This window comes from Phacochoerus africanus, chromosome 11 (genome assembly GCF_016906955.1).
Source record: "Phacochoerus africanus isolate WHEZ1 chromosome 11, ROS_Pafr_v1, whole genome shotgun sequence".
Classification (NCBI taxonomy): Eukaryota; Metazoa; Chordata; class Mammalia; order Artiodactyla; family Suidae; genus Phacochoerus; species Phacochoerus africanus.
This window is the reverse complement of record NC_062554.1, coordinates 64,348,021-64,370,260: the sequence shown is the minus strand read 5'-3', so window position 1 is coordinate 64,370,260 and position 22,240 is coordinate 64,348,021.

The window sequence follows — 22,240 nt, the reverse complement described above, 5'->3', positions numbered from 1 at the left end:
GGAGCGGCCCAAGAAATAGCAAAAAGACAAAATAAATAAATAAATAAATAAATAAATAAATTTTCTCTTTGAAAAGATCCTCTGGCTATCGTGTGACATGTAGTGGCCAAGCAAGGAAGGAGGGATGAAGAGATTTTGGGGGAGGTCTTGATGGACATGAGGGAGGCTTGGGCCAGGAGGCAGTGGAGGTGGAAAAGGGTACATCTCAATGGAGATCCAATTGATCGGATGCGAGGAACAGAAGGAAATCTCGGGTGACTGCTAGATTAGGATGACAGACCATCTCAGTTTCTGAGACTGAGGCATTTTCAGGGCTAAAACTAGAACAAGTTATAGCCAAACCAGCACAGTTAGTCACACTATTCTGAGTTGTTGGGTTTGTTTGTTTGTTTGTTTGGCCCAGCAATGTGCTGATGGTTGATTCTGAGATCAAGAGGACTCAGGGAAAACTGATTTGAAGGTGTAAATCAAGAGTTCTGTTTTGGCCACATTAAGTTTGAGATGCTAATTAAACATCCATATGGAAAAGGAGTAGGCAATTGGATGTGTGTATCTAAGCCCCAGGGAGAGGTCAGACTCAGACAGAAACTTGGGAGCCAGCACTATGTGGATGGCCTTTATTTATTTTTTTATTTTTATTTTTTTATTTTTTGTATGTGGATGGTCTTTAAAAAGCATAGAGGAGGAGTTCCTGTAGTGGCTCAGTCAGTGGTTAATAAACCCAACTAGTATCCGTGAGGATGCAGGTTCGATCCCTGGCCTTGCTCAGTGGGTTACAGATCTGGCATTGCCATGAGCTGTGGTGTAGGTTGCAGACATGGCTCAGATCCTGAGTTGCTGTGGCTGTGGTGTAGGCCGGCGGCTACAGCTCTGATTAGACCCCTAGCCTGGGAAACTCTATATGCCCCTGGCACGGCCCTAAAAAAAGACAAAAAGACAAAAAAAAAAAAGAGGAGATTGCCTAGGGAGAGTATGGGGAGTATGTGGAGAGACTGCAGTAGGGTTTGGATACTCCATTTCGAGGTTAAGCAGAGGAGAAGCAGTTACCCAAGAGATTAAGAAGGAATAGCCAGGGAGTTCCCATGTGGCGGAGTGGAAACAAATCCAACTAGGAACCATGAGGTTGTGGGCTTGATCCCTGGCCTCCCTCAGTGGGATCTGGTGCTGCCCTGGGCTGTGGTGTAGGTTGCAGACACAGCTTGGATCTGATGTTACTGTGGCTGTGATGTGGGTTGGCAGCTGTAGCTCCTATTAGACCCCTAGTCTGGGAACCTTCACATGCTGCAGGTTCGGCCCTAAAAAAAAGGGGGGTGGGGCGGGGAGTTCCGGTCGTGGCAGAGTGGTTAACGAATCCAACTAGGAACCATGAGTTTATGGGTTTGATCCCTGCCCTTGCTCAGTGGGTTAAGGATCCGGCGTTGCCATGAGCTGCAGTGTAGGTTGCAGTTGCAGCTTGGTGTTGCTGTGGCTGTGGTGTATCTGATTTGATCGCTACCTTGGAAACGTCCATATACCGAGGGTATGGCCGTAAAAAGATAAACAAAAACAGTCCTTGCTCCCGGAGAGCTTCTGTCTCTAGGGAGATAGGAAGATGCACTTGAGCTCCCGTATACTGATATGTGCTGCAACAGTGATAAACACAGGACACCCGGCAGTGTAGAGCTCCTTCCTGGGCTGTGTTTTGCAGAAGAATTGAAAAAACAAGAGGAAAACAGGCTGAGAGGATCACAGGTGCAAAGGAGAGTCAACTGACTGTAGGGCTTTCAGGATGGCTGGGGCCTAGAGGGCTGAAACAAAGGGGCACCCCGTGCAGGGAGGCTCGGGGGCCAGAACTGACTGTCACAGGCATCAGAAAGGTTACTTAAGGTGAGCCTGAAAAGAGTCTGTTGAATTTGGCAACCTGGGAGTATTTATTTTTGCCAGAATAATTTTAGCCATGTTCAAGGCGCTGTGGGGAGAGAAATCAGACCGTGAGTAACTGGGAGGTAAGGAATTAGACACACCAAGAACAGAGATCATTCCTTGAAGGGAAAGGAAGGAGAAAGTGCGTGATAAGGTTGCTGGGGTTGAGGGTGGGCATGGGGCTGGGTTTTTTTCTTTTTCTTTCTTTTTTTTTTTTAGCTTTTTAGGGCTGCAGGCTGGGGGTCAGATCGGAGCTGTAGCGGCCGGCCTACTCCACAGCTACAGCAATGCAGGGTCTGAGCCGCATCTGCGACCTACACCACCGCTCATAGCAACGCTGGATCCTTCACCCACTGAGTGAGGTCAGGGATCGAATTCACATCCTCACAGAGACTAGTCAGGTTCTTGACCCACTGAACCATGACAGGAACACCTGTTTTGTTTTGTTTTGAGTTGTTCTACCATTAAAAAAAATAGTGTACATCTTGGAGTTCCCATCGTGGTGCAGTGGCTAACGAATCTGACTAGGAACCATGAGGTTGCAGGTTCGATCCCTGGCCTTGCTCAGTAGGTTGGGGATCCGGGGTTGCCGTGAGCTGTGGTGCAGGTCGAAGTCGCGCCTTGGATCCTGCGTTGCTGTGGCTCTGGCGTAGGCCAGCGGCTACAGCTCTGATTAGACCCCCAGCCTGGGAACACCCATATACTGCAGGAGCAGCCCTAGAACAGACAAAAAAAAAAAAAAGTATACATCTTGAACTTTGTTTTAGGCTTGAGGGAAAGAGGTGGAAAAGAGGGAAAGCTTGAAAATGTAAAAGTTCCCTAGTGGCTCAGTGGGTTAAGGATCCAGCATTGTCACTGCTGTGGTGTGGGTTCAATCCCTGTCCTGGGAGCTTCCACATGCCATGAGCATGGCCAAATAAATAAATATATATAGGAGAAGAGGTAATTGCTGGAGTGAGATTTCTGAGGCACTGGTAAGGGCTGGACACTTGTAAGGATGAGACATGAAAAAGTTTAGTTTTGGACAGGAGGTAAGAGAGGTGCATGCATAGAAATAAAGATAAGGTTGCAACAGGGCATAGGGAGATGGAAGTGAAGGTGTGCTGGTTAAGGCTGTGCCTTTCTTATGGTCCTTATTTTCTCTTGAAATTTATGATGGGTCTGCTGCTGAGAGTGACTGTAGACACAGCAAGAGATTGTGAAGGCGGGAGAGCGAGAATGATAGAGGCATTGATTTATTTAATTCCTACAATGGCTTGGTATGTTATTTTCTGGGCATTGGAGCAGAAACAAGTTGGCAGGTTAATCCAGACTAGAGTTTTCAGTGTGGGTACAGTTAAGGACAGGTGGACCTGGACATTGGTAAGGGAGGGATTGAAGCAACAAGCCTTGAGTTTAGACTGAATGGTGCAGGAAGTGAAACAAGATTTTTGGTGACAGATTAGGAGGAAACTCAAGGGGCTGAAGGTAACTGTAGGAAGGCAAGGAACAGGTGTAAAGGGAAGAAGGGAATGAGGGTATTGAAGGGACCAAAATTTTATTTTATTTTTGTCTTTTTGCCTTTTCTAGGGCTGCACCTGGGGCATATAGAGGTTCCCAGGCTAGGGGTCTAATCAGAGCTGTTGCTGCTGGCCTACACCAGAGCCACCGCAACTCAGGATCTGAGTCACATCTGTGACCTACACCACAGCTCATGGCAATGCCGGATCCTTAACCCACTGAGCGAGGCCAGGGATCGAACCTGAAACCTCATTGGTTCCCAGTCGGATTTGTTAACCACTGAGCCACGACGGGAACTCCCCGAGACCAGAAGTGTGGTCAGAAAGTAGAGTATCAGAGTTTATATTTTCCGAGTTTAGAGCAAATCTGAGTTATGAGGAAGTCTGAGGAACAGCCCTGGGTGTGAGTAACTTATTGGAGTAGAGGTGAAGTCCCTTGGTGTGGCAGAGATTAAGGTGTTGTGAGGTTAGGACATTGGCTAGTTTGTTCACATCAGCATTAAAATTACCCAGTAAGAGGGAGACAAGGGTTGGAGAGGATGACGTTGAACTAAAGGCTGGTGTAGAGGACTGACCAGCAGGTTGGCAAATGACTGACAAGAGGAGAAGAAACTGGTTAGCTATGAGGCAGAATATTAACTCAGGTAGTCAGTGCAGGAGCATGGGCTTCGATGCATTCTTTGATAGGGCTATTGATTGACATTTGCAGCTTAAGGGCTCCAGGGAGTAACATCCCCACAGGCCTTGTTTGCGATAGGGAGTGTACCTACACCCAGAGGGACAGTAATCTCTAATCCCCTGTGACTCAATTTATAGGGAGAGAAGGGCAAAGAAACCATGAGACTGATGGGACATTTCTACCCCTAGGACCCTCCTGGACAAGGACTGATAAGGTAACTGAGCAAGGCCAATGGGAGAAAACCACATCTCTCTGGACCCCGCGTTGGTACCCCCCCAACTTTAAGGAATATAACCCCCTATAGGGCAATAGAGAAAGGGGGCTCTTCTCCCCACTCGCAGCTGTCCTGGGAGCTATCTGCTTTTCTTTAATAAAAACTTGCTTACTTGCTGCCTGTGGGTTCGCGGAGTTCATTCTTCGACTGCTGTGAACAAGAACCCGGATTCCAGTATCATCTTTCCGGTATCAGCTAGAAGCTGAAACAGTTTCAGGGGTAGCGCCTGGTGAGTTTATTGAGCTAAACAAAACTGGAAGTGCTGTGCCACTTCTAGGAAGTGCCAAAGTCAGCACGAGCTGCTATTCTCTAGAAAACCCTCAGATCTGACGTTAACCTCAGCGCAGAGAGCGTGTTGCCTAAGCTGCTGATTCCAGGAGAGACCGGAGAAGAAATATCAGCGATGACTCCCGGGCCGTTTCTCCAGGCTCCACCCAGCCTACATATCTTGCCTTGACCCAGTGATGGACTATTTCATGCCACCCCTCCCCCCTCTGGGAAGCTGCCAGTGCCAGCTCTTTGCTCCATGCCACAGTCCTGGCAGGAGGAGTCAGACAGCCATCTTGGGCTGGCCTCGGTCCCAGGAGAAGCTGGAGCAAAGACTTTGAGCAATGCAGCTGAAGGAAGCATATTTCAGGCGCTCTTCTCTACAGCGAGCAAGGGCTCATTAGCTAAAACGATCATTTTCCCAGGGCCATTCTCAGACCAACTTAAAAATAACCTGAGCTGTCTCTCTCCACCCTCTCACGCAGGAGGACAAGTCTCTTCCTGCTCAGACAGAACCCACCCTAAACTCAGCCCTTACAGAACACAAGTGCCATTTGCATATTCCTCCTCTTGGTGAGTGATGTGAATGCACTCAAGGCTTACTTCCAGGACACTATTCTCTTTTGTTCTCCTCCTACTGCAGTAGCCCTTTGTTATTCAGTCTTCTGTGCAGGTTCTTTCTCATTCACGTGACCTCTAAAGGGTGGTGTGTCCTGGTTCTCAGCCCTTGATATCTGCCCCCTCCCTCCCTCCCTCCCTACATTTATTTCCTTTATGGTCGAAACCTGCTTTATGGCATTAATAGCAGCTAACCAACTTTTTTTTTTTTGTCTTTTTGCCTTTTCTGGGGCCGCTCCTGCAGCATATGGAGGTTCCCAGGCTAGGGGTCCAATCGGAGCTGCAGCTGCCAGCCTACACCACAGCCATAGTAACTCGGGATCCGAGCCGTGTCTGCAACGACACCACAGCTCACGGCAATGCCTGATCCTTAACCCACTGAGCAAGGCCAGGGATCGAACCCGCAACCTCATGGTTCCTAGTCGGATTCATTAACCACTGAGCCACGATGGGTACTCCTCTAACCACTGAAAAATGCCAAGTATCTATCTCTCCTCCTGAGACAGGCTCTGATCTCGTATATCCCGTCACCTCCTTGGCATCTCTACATGCGTATCTCATAGGCATCTTCAGCTCAGAGTTGAACTTGTTTCCCTGCTCTCCCCTGCTCTTCCTGCAGCCTACTCCCATCTCAGGCAGTGGCAACTCTTTCCTCCCAGGTGCTCAGGCCAAATACCTTGGAGTCAGGTACAAGGGAGCCTTGGAAGTGAGTTTTAGGTTATGTTCACATTGATGCTGGAAAGATATTACTGGATTCTTGTTCACACAGCAAAGAATGAACTTTACGCACAGACAGTCAGCAAGCAAGCAAAGTCTTTGTTATAGGAAAGCAACCAGCTCCCAGGACAGCTGGGAGTGGGGAGAAGAGCCCCCCTCCCCCAATTGTCCTATAGGGGTTTTTATCCCTTAAAGATGGAGGGTTATCGACGTGGGGTCCAGAAAGATGTGGTTTTCTCCCATTGGCCTTGCCCAGTTACCTTATCAGTTCTTGTCCAACAGGGGTCTTAGGGGTGGAAATGTCCCATCAGTCTCATGGTTTCTTTGCCCTTCTCTTCCCCTAAACTGAGTCACAGGGGGTTAGGGATTAATGTCCATCTGGGCGTAGGTACACTCCCTATCGCAAACAAGGCCTGTGGGGATGTTACTCCCTGGAGCCCTTAAGCCACAAATGTTAATTCAATGGCCATATCAAAGAATGCATCGAAGCCCATGCTCCTGCACTGACTACCTGAGTTACTATTCTGCCTCAACCTCACTCACAAGGAGAAAGAATGTGCAGCTGTGCTTGTGTTCTTTTTCTCTTGCAGCCCAGTTACAATCTATAGGCAAATCCTATCAGTTCTACCTTCAAAAAATACCCAGAATCTGACCATTTCTCACTGCTTTTACCCCCCAACCCCATGAACCAAGCCATCATCATGTCTTGTTTGGATGACGGCGGTAGCCTTCTAACTGGAATCTGTTTCTACCCTGTTCCAAACAGCAGCCAGGACGATCCTCTACAAAAGTCATGAAGTCATGACCATCACATCACTCCTACTCTAACCCTCCAGTAGTTCCCCATCTCATGTAAAATAACAGTGCATCCTGGAGTTCCCATCGTGGCACAGTGGAAACGAATCCAATGAGGAACCATGATGTTGAGGGTTTGATCCCTGGTCTTGCTCAGTGGGTTAAGGATTCAGCATTGCCGTGAGCTGTGGTGTAGGTCACAGACAGAGCTCGGATCTGGTGTTGCTGTGGCTGTGGTGTAGGCTGGCAGCTGTAGCTCTGATTAGACCCCTGTCCTGGGAACCTCCCTATGCCGAGGGTGTGGCCCTAAAATGCAAAAAGAAAAATAAATAGATAAATAAAAATAAAAGAATAACAGCACATCCTAGAGTGGCCTGGAATGATCTGGTCTTTCACTCTCCCTCCATCGCCAGTCCTCATCTCCTAGGGTTCTCGTCCCTCATTCACTTTGCTTCAGCCACACTGGCCTCATTATTTCACAGACACACCAAGAATATTCCTACTGAAACCAAGCAGGACACTGTGGGGCTCCTGCACACACAAGCCTTTCTTTGTCCCCAGATTCTTATTTTTAGGGAATAAGCTTCAGCCTCCATGACCTTCCCCGAGTTCCAAGAGGCAGGTTCAAACAGTTGTTAATCAGGGAAGGGAAGGGATACTGAGCCCAGGGAAGAGCAGTCCAGAGACCACAGAGCAGCCTTGGGGCAGGGTCCTGGTTCCTCCTCAAAGAATACACATAACAATATCTTTGAGGTCTTCTGCAGAACTAAAACCCCCAACAAATGAAAACCAGAGAGGAGTTCCCGTCATGGTGCAGTGGAAACAAATCCGACTGGGAACCATGAGATTGCGGGTTCGATCCCTGGCCTCGCTCAGTGGGTTAAGGATCTGGCATTGCCGTGAGTTGTGGTGTAGGTCACAGACATGGCTTGGATCCCGCATTGCTTTGGCTGTGGTGTAGGCCGGCAGCTACAGCCTGGGAGCCTCTATATGCTGCGGGAGCAGCCCTAAAAAGACAAAAAAAAAAAAAAAGAAAGAAAGAAAACCAGAGAGGAGGACCACCAGAACCAGTCCTGAGGCCACTAAACACCAACTTTGAAGAAGAGTGAAAGCTTGCCTCTATCTTGATCCTTATCAGTGGCCCTATCTTCTACTCCCAAACTATAAAACCACTTCCTTTTCTCTCCCAAGGGAGGGCACGGTCTTTAGGACATTACCCTGCTATGGCCTCCTTTGCCTGGCAAAGCAATAAAGCAATTTTTTCTTTCCTTTGCCCAACACTCTGTCTCTATGTTTCTATTCAGCACCTGTGGACAGAGGCCAAGTTTCAGCAACACTACCTCAGAGCCTTTTCACTGATCATTTCCTCTGCCTGGAACATGTTTCCCCAAATGTCGCATGTTTTGCTCACTCATTTCCTTTAAGACTTTGTTCAAATGCCTTTTCTGCCAACTCTGTATGAAGTCTGCGGACTATAAGATAGCAGACTCCTCTGCTCTCCTATCCTTTTACTCTTTCCATTTTTCTCCATGGACTCATCATCCTGAGACTGTATATTTATTAAATGTAAACTCTATGAGAGCAGGGACTTTCTGTCTTATTCACTCCTGGATCCCTAGAAGAAGGATACTGGGCTCACAGAAGGTACTCAATAAATACCTGTGGAATCATAGGAGCTCCTGTTGTGGCGCAGTGGAAACAAATCCCACTAGGAACCACAAGGTTTTGGGTTCGATCTCTGGCCTCACTCAGTGGGTTAAGGATCGGGCATTGCCAATGAGCTGTGGTATAGGTCGCAGTTGTGACTTGGATCCTGCGTTGCTGTGGCTGTGGTATAGGCTGGCAGCTGCAGCTCCGATTAGACCCCTAGCCTGGGAACCTCCATATGCCACAGGTGTGGCCCTAAAGAGCAAAAAAAAAAAAAAAAAAAAAAAAAAAATCTGTGGAATCAGCGTAGTGCAATTCAACCGGCTGTAGGGAAGCTTCAGGATTCTATAATCCTCTGATTGCCAGCATTGGTACAGCAGTTTTTATGACAAAACCCACCTTTCTTAAACTCTTATGGAATCATGACTTCATTTTTTTTTTTCCAGCCATACCCATGGCATGTGGAAGTTCCCTGGCCAGGGATCGAACCTATCCCACAGCTGTGACCCAAGCTACAGCAGTGACAACACTGGATCCTTAGTGGCTAGGCTACTAGGGAACTCCCTGGAATCACAACTTTAATCAAGCAACTAATTTGTCTGGGCTCTTGCATATTTACATAATTGTCCATCTAATCCCAGCAGAGAGGCCCTTGCCCTCTTTTCCTCTGCTTCCTATTTCCTGTAAAATAATCAACAGTGGCTGATGACTTAGCCTGATGGTTAACATAGCAATTAAACACCAGCACACAATAAAAATTACTGTTGTGGTTATTCCTTTATAGAGCAGAGGAATCTGTTATATTCTTGTAACTGTGGATTTCTTGGCCAAATTAAATGATAAAGCTAATGTCTTGAAATAGAACTTTTTTTTTTTTTGTCTTTTTTGCCTTTCCTAGGGCTGCTTCCTGCAGCATATGGAGGTTCCCAGGCCAGGGGTCTAATTGGAGCTGTAGCCACCGGTCTACACCAGAGCCATAGCAACTCGAGATCCGAGCCAAGTCTGCAACCTACACCACAGCTCACGGCAACGCCGGATCCTTAACCCACTGAGCAAGACCAGGGATCAAACCCTCAACCTCATGGTTCCTAGTCGGATTTGTTAACCACTGCACCATGATGGAAACTCCTTGAAATAGAACTTTTTAACTGTTTAGGTTTTTAGGAGACCTGAGCTATGGTCCCAACTGAGGAACTTCTGTAACTGCGTACTTTTCCTGAGTTCTCTAGTACCCTTGACTAGTACTCTAGTCAAATGTGGACTTTGACTAGATGGTCTCTAAGACCTTTTCTTGATCTAAAATTGTGGTTTTAGGGGGCAGGGGGAGGGCGTGGGAGGGATTGGGAGCTTGGGGTCAACAGGTGCAAACTATTGTTCATGGAATGGATTTACAATGAGATCCTGCTGTGTAGCACAGAGAACTATGTCTAGAAACTTACACCGCAGCTTGACAATGGGAGAAAAAATTATGTGTACATGTATGTGTAACTGGAGCCCCATGCTGTACAGTGGGGGAAAAAAAAGTATGTTGGGGGAAATAACAACAAAAAAATAAATTAAAAAAATAAAATAAAATTGTGGTTTTCTTGAAAAAGTCTGCATTTTCAAGTCACTGTGAATGCAGGTGGTTATCCCATTGGCTTTTCCAAAGAGACACTGGTTACAACAAGAAAGAGGAATGTAAGACCCTGTGCTATTTGTATTGGTCAGGACTTTTTCAGTTTTTAGGGGCAAAAACCCAGCTCCAGCTGGCTGAAACAAATAGGGTGTTTACTGGCAGCTACAAGTTGAAGTTCCAGGGGTGGGGCCTCTTCTGGCAAGCTGGGTCCTGGGGCTCATGGGATAAAAGGGCCCAGCCTCTCTTTATTTTCTGGCATCACTTTGTCCTGTATTGGCTTCACTTTCAGTAGGCTTTCCCCACAGGAAGACCCCAGCAGCACCAAAATGATAACTTCCAGCTTCAAATCCCAGAAATAAAGGACTTCTTCCTCAGAATTCTGGGATCCTCTTAACATTGAATCTCATTGGTCTGGTCTGAGTCATGTGACTTTTCCTGAACCAATGGCACTTTTTTTTTTTTTTTTTTTGCCACTCCTGTGGCATATAGAGATTCCCAGGCTAGGGGTTGAATCAGAGCTGTAGCTGCCGGCCTACCCCACAGCCACAGCAACGTGGGATGGGAGCCGAGTCTGTGACCGACACCACAGCTCACAGCAATGCCAGATCCTTAACCCACTGAGCAAGGCCTGGGATCAAACCCACAACCTCATGGTCCCCAGTAGGATTCGTTAACCACTGAGCCATGAAGGGAACTCCTCCGGGAGACTGGATATTGGACAAGTAAAAATAGCACACATTTATTTCAGTCCTCATTAACTAATGATTTTCTTATGGGTACTGTGTTAATTTCCCATGGCTACTATAACAAATTACCTCAAACTGGGTGACTTAAAACAACAAATGTTTGTTCTCTCACAGTTCTGGAGTCCAGAAGTCTGACATGGAGGTGTTGACAGGGTTCACACTTCAGAGCCTGGAGGCTCTGGGGGAGTATCCATCTCTGCCTCTTCCAGCTTCTGGTAACTGACATTCTTTGATTCCTACCTCTGCTTCTGTGGTCACATCACTTCCTCCTCTTCCGTCTCAAATCACCCCTGCCTTTCTCTTACGAGGACATGTGTCATTGAATTTAGGGCCCACCCAAATGGTCCAGGATAATCTCCTCATTGCCAGATCCCCATTATTATTATTAGATTTGTCTTTTTAGGGCCACACCCACGGCATATGGAGGTTTCCAGGCTAGAGGTCTAATCAGAGCTACGGTTGCCAGCCTACACCAAGGCCAGCGACAGCAACGTGGGATCTGAGCTGTGTCTGCAATCTACACCACAGCTCATGGCAGTGTCAGATCCTTAACCCACTGAGTGAGGCCAGGGATCAAACTTTTGTCCTATGGATACTAGTTGGGTTCCTTAACCGCAGAGCCATGACCGGAATTCCCAGATCCCTATCTTAATTAAATCCAAACAAGGTCATTGTTCCAGGGCTTTGACATGGGCAACTTTTGGGAGGCTGTTTTTCAGCCTACCACTGGAATCAAACCAGCAGTATAATAATATTCAAGTGGCTAATCTAAGGTCTCAAAATGTATGAGAGAATCACAATTATTTACAAATATTACAGATACATTTTTTCCCCATGCTTTGTTCCCTTTTAAAGAAATAAAATTTGCTGTAAGGGAAGAACAAACAGCTAAATTTCTGACTTGATTGCAAAGCATGTACGGTTTTCTTTTCAACATATCACCCTCCAGGTAATATCACTTTCCAGATAATTGTTGAATCAATAGCTATTTTTATTTGAGTTTTCTACTCCTTTTCTTCATTGCCTTTAGTTTCTTTGCTAAAATGTCTTTATTAGCAGTATTAATCCTGATCATAATTTATAAACAAGAACTAGAATGTAAAAAGTCACTGGTGAAGAATTCTCTTGTGACTCAGGGGGTTAAGGATCTGGTGTTGTCACTACTGTGGCTCTCGTTACAGCTGTGGCATAGGTCAGTCCCTGCCCTGGGAAATTCTACATGCCACAGGCGTGGCCAAAAAATAAAAATAATAAATAAATTGTCATTGGTGAGAATACACCACAGTTAGAAAAAAATATATATATATATTTGCTTTTTTAGGTTTGCATCCATGAAATATGGAAGATCCCAGGCTAGGGGTCGAATTAGAGCTACAGCCACCGGCCTTTGCCACAGCCACAGCCACAGCAATGAGGGATCCGAGCCTCATCTGCGACCTACACCACAGCTCATGGCAACAACAGATCCTTAACCCACTGAGTGAGGTCAGGGATCAAACCTGCATCCTTATGGATACTAGTTGGATTAGTTTCCACTGCATCGCAATGGGAACTCCCAGAAAAATATTTTCAAATCTGATTTCTTCTTTCTTTCTTTTTTTTTTTTTTTGCTAAGGAATCTTGTATGTAGATTTTTATCATTCTGTCAAAACCTGATTATTTTTAAATAAGCTTTTAAGTTGTTCCATTGTTTTCTTTTTTAATTACTTAATGAATTTTATTACATTTGTAGGTGTACAACAATCATCACAACCAAATTTTATAGCGTTTCCGTCCCAAATGATTTATTTCAAGTGAGTAAAAAATTCAAAATCTCAACCACTGGCCTTTTTTTTTCTTTCTTTTTTTTGGTCTAGGTAAATGTTCAAAGAACCCAGGCTAGATTAGAGATAAGACAAAAATCTTTTGAAGAAATCAGCGTAAACCCTTGCTCCTCAAAGAAGACAGTGATGTAATACATATTTTCAAAGATAAGTCTTTTTTTTTGTCTTTTTGCCTTTTCTAGGGCCACTCCCATGGCATATGGAGGTTCCCAGATTAGGGGTCAAATTGAAGCTGTAGCTGCCAGCCTATGCCACAGCCACAGCAACTCGGGATCTGAGCTGCGTCTGCGACCTACACCCCAGCTCACAGCAACGCTGGATCCTTAACCCACTGAGCAAGGCCAGGGATCGAATCCACAACCTCATGGTTCGTAGTCGGATTCATTAACCACTGCACCACAATGGGAACTCCAAATATATGTCATTTTTTTGTCCCCTATTTCTACCCACCTTCAGCCCAAGAAGCTGCCCCACTGGTTGCTCAGGTTTGACTGGGAGTGCACTGGTTGCTGTTATTTTCCCTGGAGGCATCTTGGCAGAGATTCTGGAGGTTCCGATCCTCTGATATCACAGGGGTGGGCAGGTGCCTTATCATCTCGATAAGTCTTGCAGGTGGTTCACAAGACTGGGTGCCTGGGACAGGCGAAGAGTCTGACCCCTTGACCCTCCCACCCTCCCCAATTCCGGAACTGCAAGGGGATCCTCATCGAAGCTTCTCAGGTGTGGCTCTGCTTCACCATCAAATGCAGCTTTCTTTACTAGAAACACTTAGGATCTGAGAAAGGAGAAAAGAGTTGCGTATTATGGGGTTTTGCTTCCCTTTGCATGTGGAGAACGGACTCAACTTAAACCTGGAACCAGCACTCAGCTGTATATGCTGGCAGAGTGAATTTCCAGTGCTGGAGGTAGGATGATGTAATGGAAAGAGCTCTGGCCTGGATGTTGGGGAGGCAGATCCTTGCTCAGTGACCGGAACCTTCCCTTCCCTTCTTTGCGCTTCTGTTTCCCATGGTTCAAACAAGAGGCTTGGCCAATATGTTGTCTGTGGCATCTTCTGGCTTCACTATCTATCAGATGCATACACTTTACACCATCTAGGTTGAGCATTGGAGATACCTGGGAAGGCTCACTGGTTGTTTCTTTTTCCAGAAAGTTCTCCCTACACACACACCCTGATGTTGCTGATGGTTATATTTATCAGGCCCCCAAATAAGGTCCAAAAGTACAGGACTATGGTTAGAGTTAAGAGCCATTTCTACGACAGTATCAGTCTTTCATTAAATATGAATCAGGTTCTCCAGGTAGATGCCGGGGCTAAAAAGATGAATAAAATAGCGCCTCTGAAGACGACAGGTAAGTAAACCAAGGATCGCATTACAGTGTGATAAGCTCCCTTGTAGCGTTACTAGTAAGGCTCCGTGACACATAGAGGATGGACATATAAATCTGCCTGGGGTAGAATCAGAATGGCTTCCAGGAGGAGGTGACACATAGGTGGATCCCCAAGGGATGAGTAGAAATTACTGAAGTGGAACAGGCATTAAATCCCTTAGAATGCTTACAATAAGCGTGCTCACGCAGCAGATACTAGCCAACTGCCATGAGACACATTTCTTCCTTCAAAGACAGGTGTCTCTCCTATTGTCTAACTATTCCCTTGGGTCTGACACAAGGGTTCGAACAGTGTGCATCTACTCGGAGCCCCAGGGGCAGGTCCTGGGTAAATTGAGAAAGCTGACTGGAGTCCAACTTTGATACAGACCGGGGACTGCAGACCCATGGGCTCCAGCAATACCATTTTTCATATGCCTGTATTGAATGCCAGCAACCTGTATTCTATACACAGGACACATTTCCTCCTTTCTCTCTCTTTTTTCCTTTCCTCTTTCGTTTTCCGGTGTAAATTAGGGAGCAGGGATATAAAAGCTGCCATCTTCTGAGTGTGTTTCTAAGGTCTCACCCTGATTCTTCTTAGTCATGGCCAACTTCTTGGAGGAAGCGCTCAGAAAGAAAGGTAAGGGCTGGTTTAACTAATTAGGCTGACATCTTAAGGGGCCCCTTGCTCCTTTCACCCGTGTCACCCTTCCCTGCATTTGACCTTTGTTCCTCTACTAACCTCCCGCCAAGTAGAACCAGGTTTGCTCACTTCCCCCTTTCCGGTCAGTGGGTGGACATGTCCCTCAGGTTCGTGCTTCCAAGCTCTTTCAGCCGAACTGGTTCCTCCGCGCCCATCGCCGGGACTTGGGGTTCCCGCCGGGCTGCGGCGAATTCTCCCGGCTGTGAATTACCCTCGGAGCGGCCGCTGGGCTCCGCCTTCTGCTCACCCGACCGGCGGTCGAGCGCAGGCTTGGAGCTGGGAGCGCGGAGGCAACACCCTCGCTCGCACACGGCAACCTGCTCCCTTCAGGGAGGGAGCCTCCGGCTCGCGCTCCCGCTCGCTCGGCCCCGCCGGCTGCCCGGCCGCGGGGAGCAGAGGGGACCGAGCCCTCGGCGCTGCCGGTGAGCAGTCCCGGCGAGAGGAGCGGCAGGATTACTCATGCGCTAATTGCCGGTCATTAAGTTAGGGAGACGTCCGGAGGGGAGCGCAGACTCCCGGAGGCAGGAGGTGTCTGGGGCCGGCTCCGCCTCGCACGCTGAGCTCGCTCGGCCCGGCCAGGGTTAAGTCTTCGGCTCCCTGCTGCCCGGCTGGCGGCCAGCTGCCTTCAGTGAGAGGCCAGAGTCCCTCCCAGGGAGCCGGGAGGCACGCCGCGGGCCAGGCTGGACCGCATCGGGCCCCTCCCCCATCACCGCCTCGAGGAGGAGCAGAAAGTGGGGGGGTGGGGTGGGGGTGCGTGGTCGGCGCCCCCAGCCCGGCGCCCGGGTGGGCAGAGAGCCAGAGGGGCTGCGGGACACCGAGATGGCCGATGAGATTGACTGGCTGGACTTGCCCGGCCGGTGGACCTACGGAGTTGACCGCGGTGGAAGAGTCTTCTTCATCAAGTATGTGGATCTGTCTCATTCTCTCTCTCTCTTTTTTAAAAAAAGTTGTTCAACTTGAAAGGCAGCAGGGCTGGGGGCTGGCAGGATAGGGTGGCGGGGGGGGGGAAAGCGGTGGCAGGAACAGCAGGCATGACTAATAAGTTTATCACTGTGCCTGTTTGAATGTGTCTCCCGCCTTTTCCCCAGTAGGTCAAAGTCCAGCAGAGGCTCAGCATTCCCTGCTCCTGTGAAAGGCAGGGCAGGGCAGGTGCTGGCCTTCCCCTTTCTCCTGGTCACAGACGGACTGGGGGACCCTGAGGAGGAAGGCTAGACCTGGTGGCCAGCCTGCAGTTTTTTCCTTTCCGCTTCAGCCACTTGAAAGGGCCAGGCGTGAGTTCTTGCTTTCTTGTGCCCACTGCCCCTTTGCTACCCGAAGATGTGGAATAAATGACAACATACCAGGAGACTCTGCCTCTAACCACCCACCAGTTCCCTGAATTCCTTCACCCCAGGACTCAGGGTTCCCCAGGTGGCAGCCCTTCTCCTTTCTTTATGGGGCTGTGGTCAAGGGGAAAAAGATGCTCATAGTACATTTGGCATTCTTGAGAGAGAAGGAGGCTTTGCAGCTCTCAGTAATATATTAGTGCTGTGATATTAATTTCATAAGCCAAAAATGACTCTGGCATAATCTCATTATAACAGAGTGGCTCTGCTGGTGCTATTTTGGCCCACTTCTACTATAGGCATCTTTGGCCAGGATAGAAATCTCTTCTATAGCGGGTCTAGAAGCACAGCATTCTGAACCATTACCCACACGTAATGGGTTTTGCCTTCCTCAAGACGGCCACTCAGGACCTTAGAGCTGAAAGGAAGCTTGGATGCACCCTCCTTGTGTTTCAGACAGAAGTGAGGTCTGCAGAGATTGAGAGCACTTGTCTGAAAAAAAAAAAAAAAACAAAACACTTGTTAATCAGAGCTGGGACCAAGCTCAGAACCCACTGAATTTAGTGCATTGCTTTCTGCCCTGTACCAAACTGCCTTTGCCGGAGTGCAGGCAGCCAGTGGTTTCTTGTTGGTGTTGCTGTTTCCACATTTGCTGGAGGCCTTTCTTCTGTAGTTATCGTCACCGTGATCAAGATTGATGTTGTAATTATACTGTCTTAGAAATTAACTCCACGAAAGTTCTTGACCCTAGGTCAGATTCTTAAATAACAGAACGTCTCCAGTATTAAAACTGGAGTCCCTTTGGTCAGTGGTTTGAGACGTCAAAATTCCTAAGAATCACCCGAGAAATTAGTAAAAAAGCTGATTCCTGAGCCCTGCCTCCAGAGATTCTGAGTCAAAAGATTGAGGGTTGGGCCCTGGAATCTGGATTTCCACAAGCTCCTCAGGGATTCTGATGAAGGGGTTAATTTGGTTTTTCTCGTCTTTCTTGCCAATTTCTTACTTGCCTTCCAGCTTCTTTGCTTTGTTCATACCACAACATTTATTGAGTATCCACTATTTGTCTGCTGCAGCGTTAGGTATTGAGATAAAAACAATAGGCTACAGGTTTTTCCTTGAAGGTGGTAGGGAGAAAACGCAAATAAATACTCACGAAATCATAGTGTACATTGCAGAGGCTTTTGCATGATGGTGTAGGAACACAAGGAAGAAAGAACTAACACTCTCTTAGGAGTTGAGGAGAGTCCTCCCAGAGGAGAAAATGTTAGAGCTGATTCTTGAGGAGAGAGACTGGAGTGAAAGGGGCCTTGAAGTAGAGGCCCGTGGGACAGTGAGCACCAATGGACCAGAGTCCAGATTATCTAGAACATTCTGAGAGGTCTAATAGAGGTGATGGAGGCGGCTGGACTGTTGCAGAAGATGAAGCAAAACAGGTAGGAGGAGTTCCCATTGTGGCTCAGTGGTAGCAAACCCAGCTAGTAACCATGAGGATATGGGTTCAATCCCTGGCCTCCCTCAGTGGGTTAAAGATCAGGCATTGCGATGAGCTGTGGTGTAGGCTGCAGATGCAGCTCCAATTAGACCCCTAGCCTGGGAACCTCTATATGCTGTGGGTGTGGCCCTAAAAAAAAGACCACCCCCCCCAAAAAAAAAAACCAAACAGGTAGGAAAGGGCAGCTTCTGAGAGGCCTCGTGTGTTGAATTAAGGGATTTGAACTTGATGCTGTAGGCAATGAGAAACCAAAGGAGTTTTTGTTTTGTTTTGTTTTTGTCTTTTTAGGGCTGTACCCAAAGCATATGGAGGTTCCCAGGCTAGGGGTCAAATCGGAGCTGTAGCCGCTGGCCTACACCACAGCCACTGCAATTCGGGATCCAAACAATGCCTGGCAACTCTTGTGTCCAAGTCTTCCTGTGGACCTAAGCTTTCTTTTTTTCTTTTCTTTTTTCACTTTTTTTTGTCTTTTTTGCCTTCTCTGGGGCCGCTCCCGTGGCATATGGAGGTTCCCAGGCTAGAGGTCTAATCAGAACTATAGCCGCCAGCCTACGCCAGAGCCACAGCAACATGGGATCCGAGCCGCCTCTGCAACTTACACTATGGCTCACGGCAACGCCGGATCCTTAACCCACTGAGCAAGGCCAGGGATTGAACTTGCAACCTCATGGTTCCTGGTCGGATTCGTTAACCACTGTGCCACAGTGGGAACTCCAATGCTTTCTTTTTTTTCTTTTTCTTTTTTCTTTTTTTTGCTTTTTTAGGGCCACACCAGCAGCATATGAAGGTTTCCAGGCTAGGGGTCCAATCGGAGCTGTAGCCACCAGCCTACACCACAGCCACAAGCCACAGCAACACCAGATCTGAGCTGTGTCTATGACCGACACCACAGATTGCGGCAATGCTGGATCCTTAATCCACGGATCGAGGTTAGGGATTGATGAGTCGGGTTTGTTACCGCTGAGCCATGAGGGGAACTCCCCAAAGGAGATTTTAAACAGAGGCGTGGCATAGTTAGATCTGTATTTTAGAAGGATCTCTGGCAGCTGCACGGGTAATGATTTGAGTGAGGAGGCAAGGGGAGAAACTTGAGGTATGGAGAGCAGTTAGGAGGCAACTGCCAAAGTCCAGGAGACTTGAATTAAAGCAGCAATAATAGAGGGGAGGGAGGGAGAGATGGGGGCATCTTTAGTGTAGAATTGAGAGTGTCCATTTACTCCCTGAATATTGGGGAATGAGGGGAAAAGATGGACCAAAGATAGAGCTCAGAATTTTAAACTTGAATTTGACAGAAACCAGGAGTGTAGAAAGAGAAATAGGTTTTAGGGAAAGTACAGGTTTGGCAGGGAATTATTGGCTTTGAGATCCCCATGGGACATCAGGAAGTGATTCCTACAGGCAGCTGGGTGTACAGGATAGAGGTTGAAGAGAGAGGCCTGGGAGTCATCCAGTAAAGCTGGGACCACTTGGGAGTGTGTGAGGGAGAAGACAGGAGGGTTCCCAGGCAGCACTGCATTTAAGGAAAGAATAGAGGAAGAGAGGCCAGGATGGAGGACACCCAGGGTGCAGAGGTGGACACTGCCTGGGCCAGGGTGGCGTGCCCCCCAGATGGCGAGGACGAGATGATAAGAAGGAAGGAATCATCAACCATGGAGAAGCCAAGTGAGCTTAAGCCTGGAAAGTGAGAGCTCCTGTCGTGGCGCACGGAAACGAATCCGACTAGGAACTATGAGGTTGTAGGTTCGATCCCTGGCCTCACTCAATGGGTTAAGCATCTGGCGTTGCCTTGAGCTGTGGTGTAGGTTGCAGACTTGGCTTGGATCCTGAGTTGCTGTGGCTGTGGTGTAGGCTGTCAGCAGTAGTTCTGATTCGACCCCTAGCCTGGGGACCTCCCTATGTTTTGGGTGCGGCCCTAAAAAGACAGGAAAAAAAAAAAAAAGTCTGGAAAGTGTTTAACGGATGTAGGAACTAGAGGGTGTTTAATGACCTCTAGGAAACTGGTTTTAGGGAAGGGATGGGAACACAAAGCAGATTGTAGAGGATTGGTGAATGGGAGGCCTGGAAGTGGGGACAGTTCGAAGGAACTGGTTTCTGAAAGGGACATTTGGTCAGTAAGGAGAGGAACAGGAGACAGGAAGCTGGAAGGGGAGGTGACGTTGAAAGAGAGGCAGGAGTTCCCATCATGGCTCAGTTGTTAGCAAATCCGACTAGGAACCATGAGGTTGTGTATTCAATCCTTGGCCTTGATCAGTGGGTTAAGGATCTCATTGCCGTGAGCTGTGGTGTAGGTCGCAGATGTGGCTCGGATCCGCTGTTGCTGTGGCTCTGGCGTAGGCCGGTGGCTACAGCTCCGAGTGGACCCCTTGCCTGGGAACCTCCATATGCCGTGGGTGCGGCCCTAAAAAGACAAAAAAGACAAAAAAAAAAAAAAGAAAGAAAGGGAGGCAGAGGGTTCAGACCAGAAAACATGAATAGGAGTAGGGGCTAAAGTTACGACCTGAAAAGGAAAGGGAAGCACACAGGTCCACTGTACTCAACAGAAGAAGGGTCTAGAAAAGCGGAGAATGCTGGGGACTGTGACCTACGCTGAGGGATTGACCTTCAGTGGGAGAAGGCCACCTTTTCTCCAAGATAGAGATGGGCAGGAGCATGGAGAGGTTTGGTGGGGAGGTTGGCTCTATTGGGGAAGCTCCTGCTTAAAGGTTTCTTTTTCTTTTTTTCTTTTTTTTTTTTTTTTTTTTGTCTTTTTGCCATTTCTTGGGCCACTCCCCATACACATGGAGGTTCCCAGCTAGGGGTCGAATCAGAGCTGTAGCCGCCGGCCTTCCCACCAGCCTTCACCAGAGCCACAGCAATGCCAGATCTGAGCTGCGTCTGCAACCTACACCATAGCTCACGGCAACACGGGATCCTTAACCCACTGAGCAAGGCCAGGGATCGAACCCACAACCTCATGGTTCCTAGTCGGGTTCGTTAACCACTGGGCCATGATGGGAACTCCTGCCTAATGGTTTCTATTTCTCTTGAGTGAGAGAGAAGATCATGCATTGAGAATGGGGGAGGGGAGGAGAGGCAGGCATGAGACTTGAGCTTCATGGGAAAGCCTTAGAACGCTCTGCGTGGCAACTGACTGGGGCCCCCAAAGAAGACTCTAGCTGGTGGATTTGCAGTGACCCCAGTCCTCCTGGTTCCACAATTTCCCCATCAGCCCAGAGCTGGAGTGGAGACAGTCTGCCACAGCATTGCTCTGGGTCGGGGGCTGATGAGAGGAGGGTGCAGAAAGGACAGGAGGAAGGAGAAGCTGGGGGAACGGCGGGTGTGCCCACCTCTGTGACCCTGTGACTCTGTGACCCTTGACATTCAGGCGGGGTAGAGAGAGATGTGACATCTGAAGGGGCCAACGGTGTGGGAGGAGGAAGGGGTCAGGGCCAGAAATCTCAGGGCTGCTGAAGAGAAGGTGTAAGGGCTGAATTTCCCCTTCCTTGCTTCCTCTCCGCTGCCTCCCAGTACCAAAGCCCCAGTCACATATCTCGATGGTGAGCGCAGCTTGTTTCTTATCTCTTCGTCAGAGGGGTGGGTCAGGTTGGAGCTCTATTCCTGCAGCAGGTGGAGTCAAGTGAAAAGAAAACAGAGGTCGGAGTTCCCATCGTGGCTCAGTGGTTAACGAACCCGACTAGGAACCATGGGGTTGTAGGTTCGATCCCTGGCCTTGCTCAGCTGAGGATCCGGCGTTGCCATGAGCTGTGGTGTAGGTTGCAGACGTGGCTCGGATCCCGAGTTGCTGTGGCTGTGGTGTAGGCCGGTGGCTATAGCTCCCACTGGACCCCTAGCCTGCGAACCTCCATATGCTGCGGGTGAGGCCCTAACAAAACAAAACAAATTAAAAACAAATTAAAACAAAAAGAAAAAGAAAGCATAGGTCCTCATGAAGATTTGGACACAAGTGTTCAAAGCCGCTTCATTTGTTAATGGCCCAAACTGAGAACAACCTAAATGTCCATCAGCAGGTGAGGGGGAGGAGCTCACAAGGTGTATCTTACAATGGAATAAATTACTAACATGGAAGAAAGAACAGGTGGAAAGAAGTCAGACAAAGAAGCCTAGTTCATATGATTCCATGTATATGAAACTAGAAACTCTAGACGCTACAAACGAATCTATAGTAACAGGAAACAGCTCAGCTGCTGCTGGGGGCAGGGGAGGATGATGAGAGCTTCAGGGTAGGAGGCAGGAATTGCTAAGGGGCGCCAAAAAATTCTGGGAGGTTTTGGTAATAGTTTCACAGGTATACACATATGTCAAAACTTTATTTAATTGTACGCTTTAGGAGTTCCCATCATGGTTCAGTGGTAACAAACCCGACTAGGATCCATGAGGACATGGGTTCGATCCCTGGCCCCGATCGGTGGGTTAAAGGATCCGGCATTGCTGTGAGTTGTGTGGTGTAGGTCGCAGACGTGGCTCAAATCTGGTGTTGCCATGGTGTGGTTTATAGACTGGCGGCTACAGCTCCAATTTGACCTCTAGCCTGGGAACCTCCTTATGCTGCAGGTGCCGCCCTAAAAGAACAACAACAACAACAAAAATTGTACATCTGGAATATGTGCAGTTTATTGTATATCTTACTTTAGTAGAAATTTAGTGGCATCCTTCTTAGTGGAGTTTGTTATATTAATTAAGGTGTTACTTAGTTTTAAAGCATTGAGTGGAGCCTGGGTGATACGCATGATCTGGGAGTCATTTCCTCCATGTACATCTGGC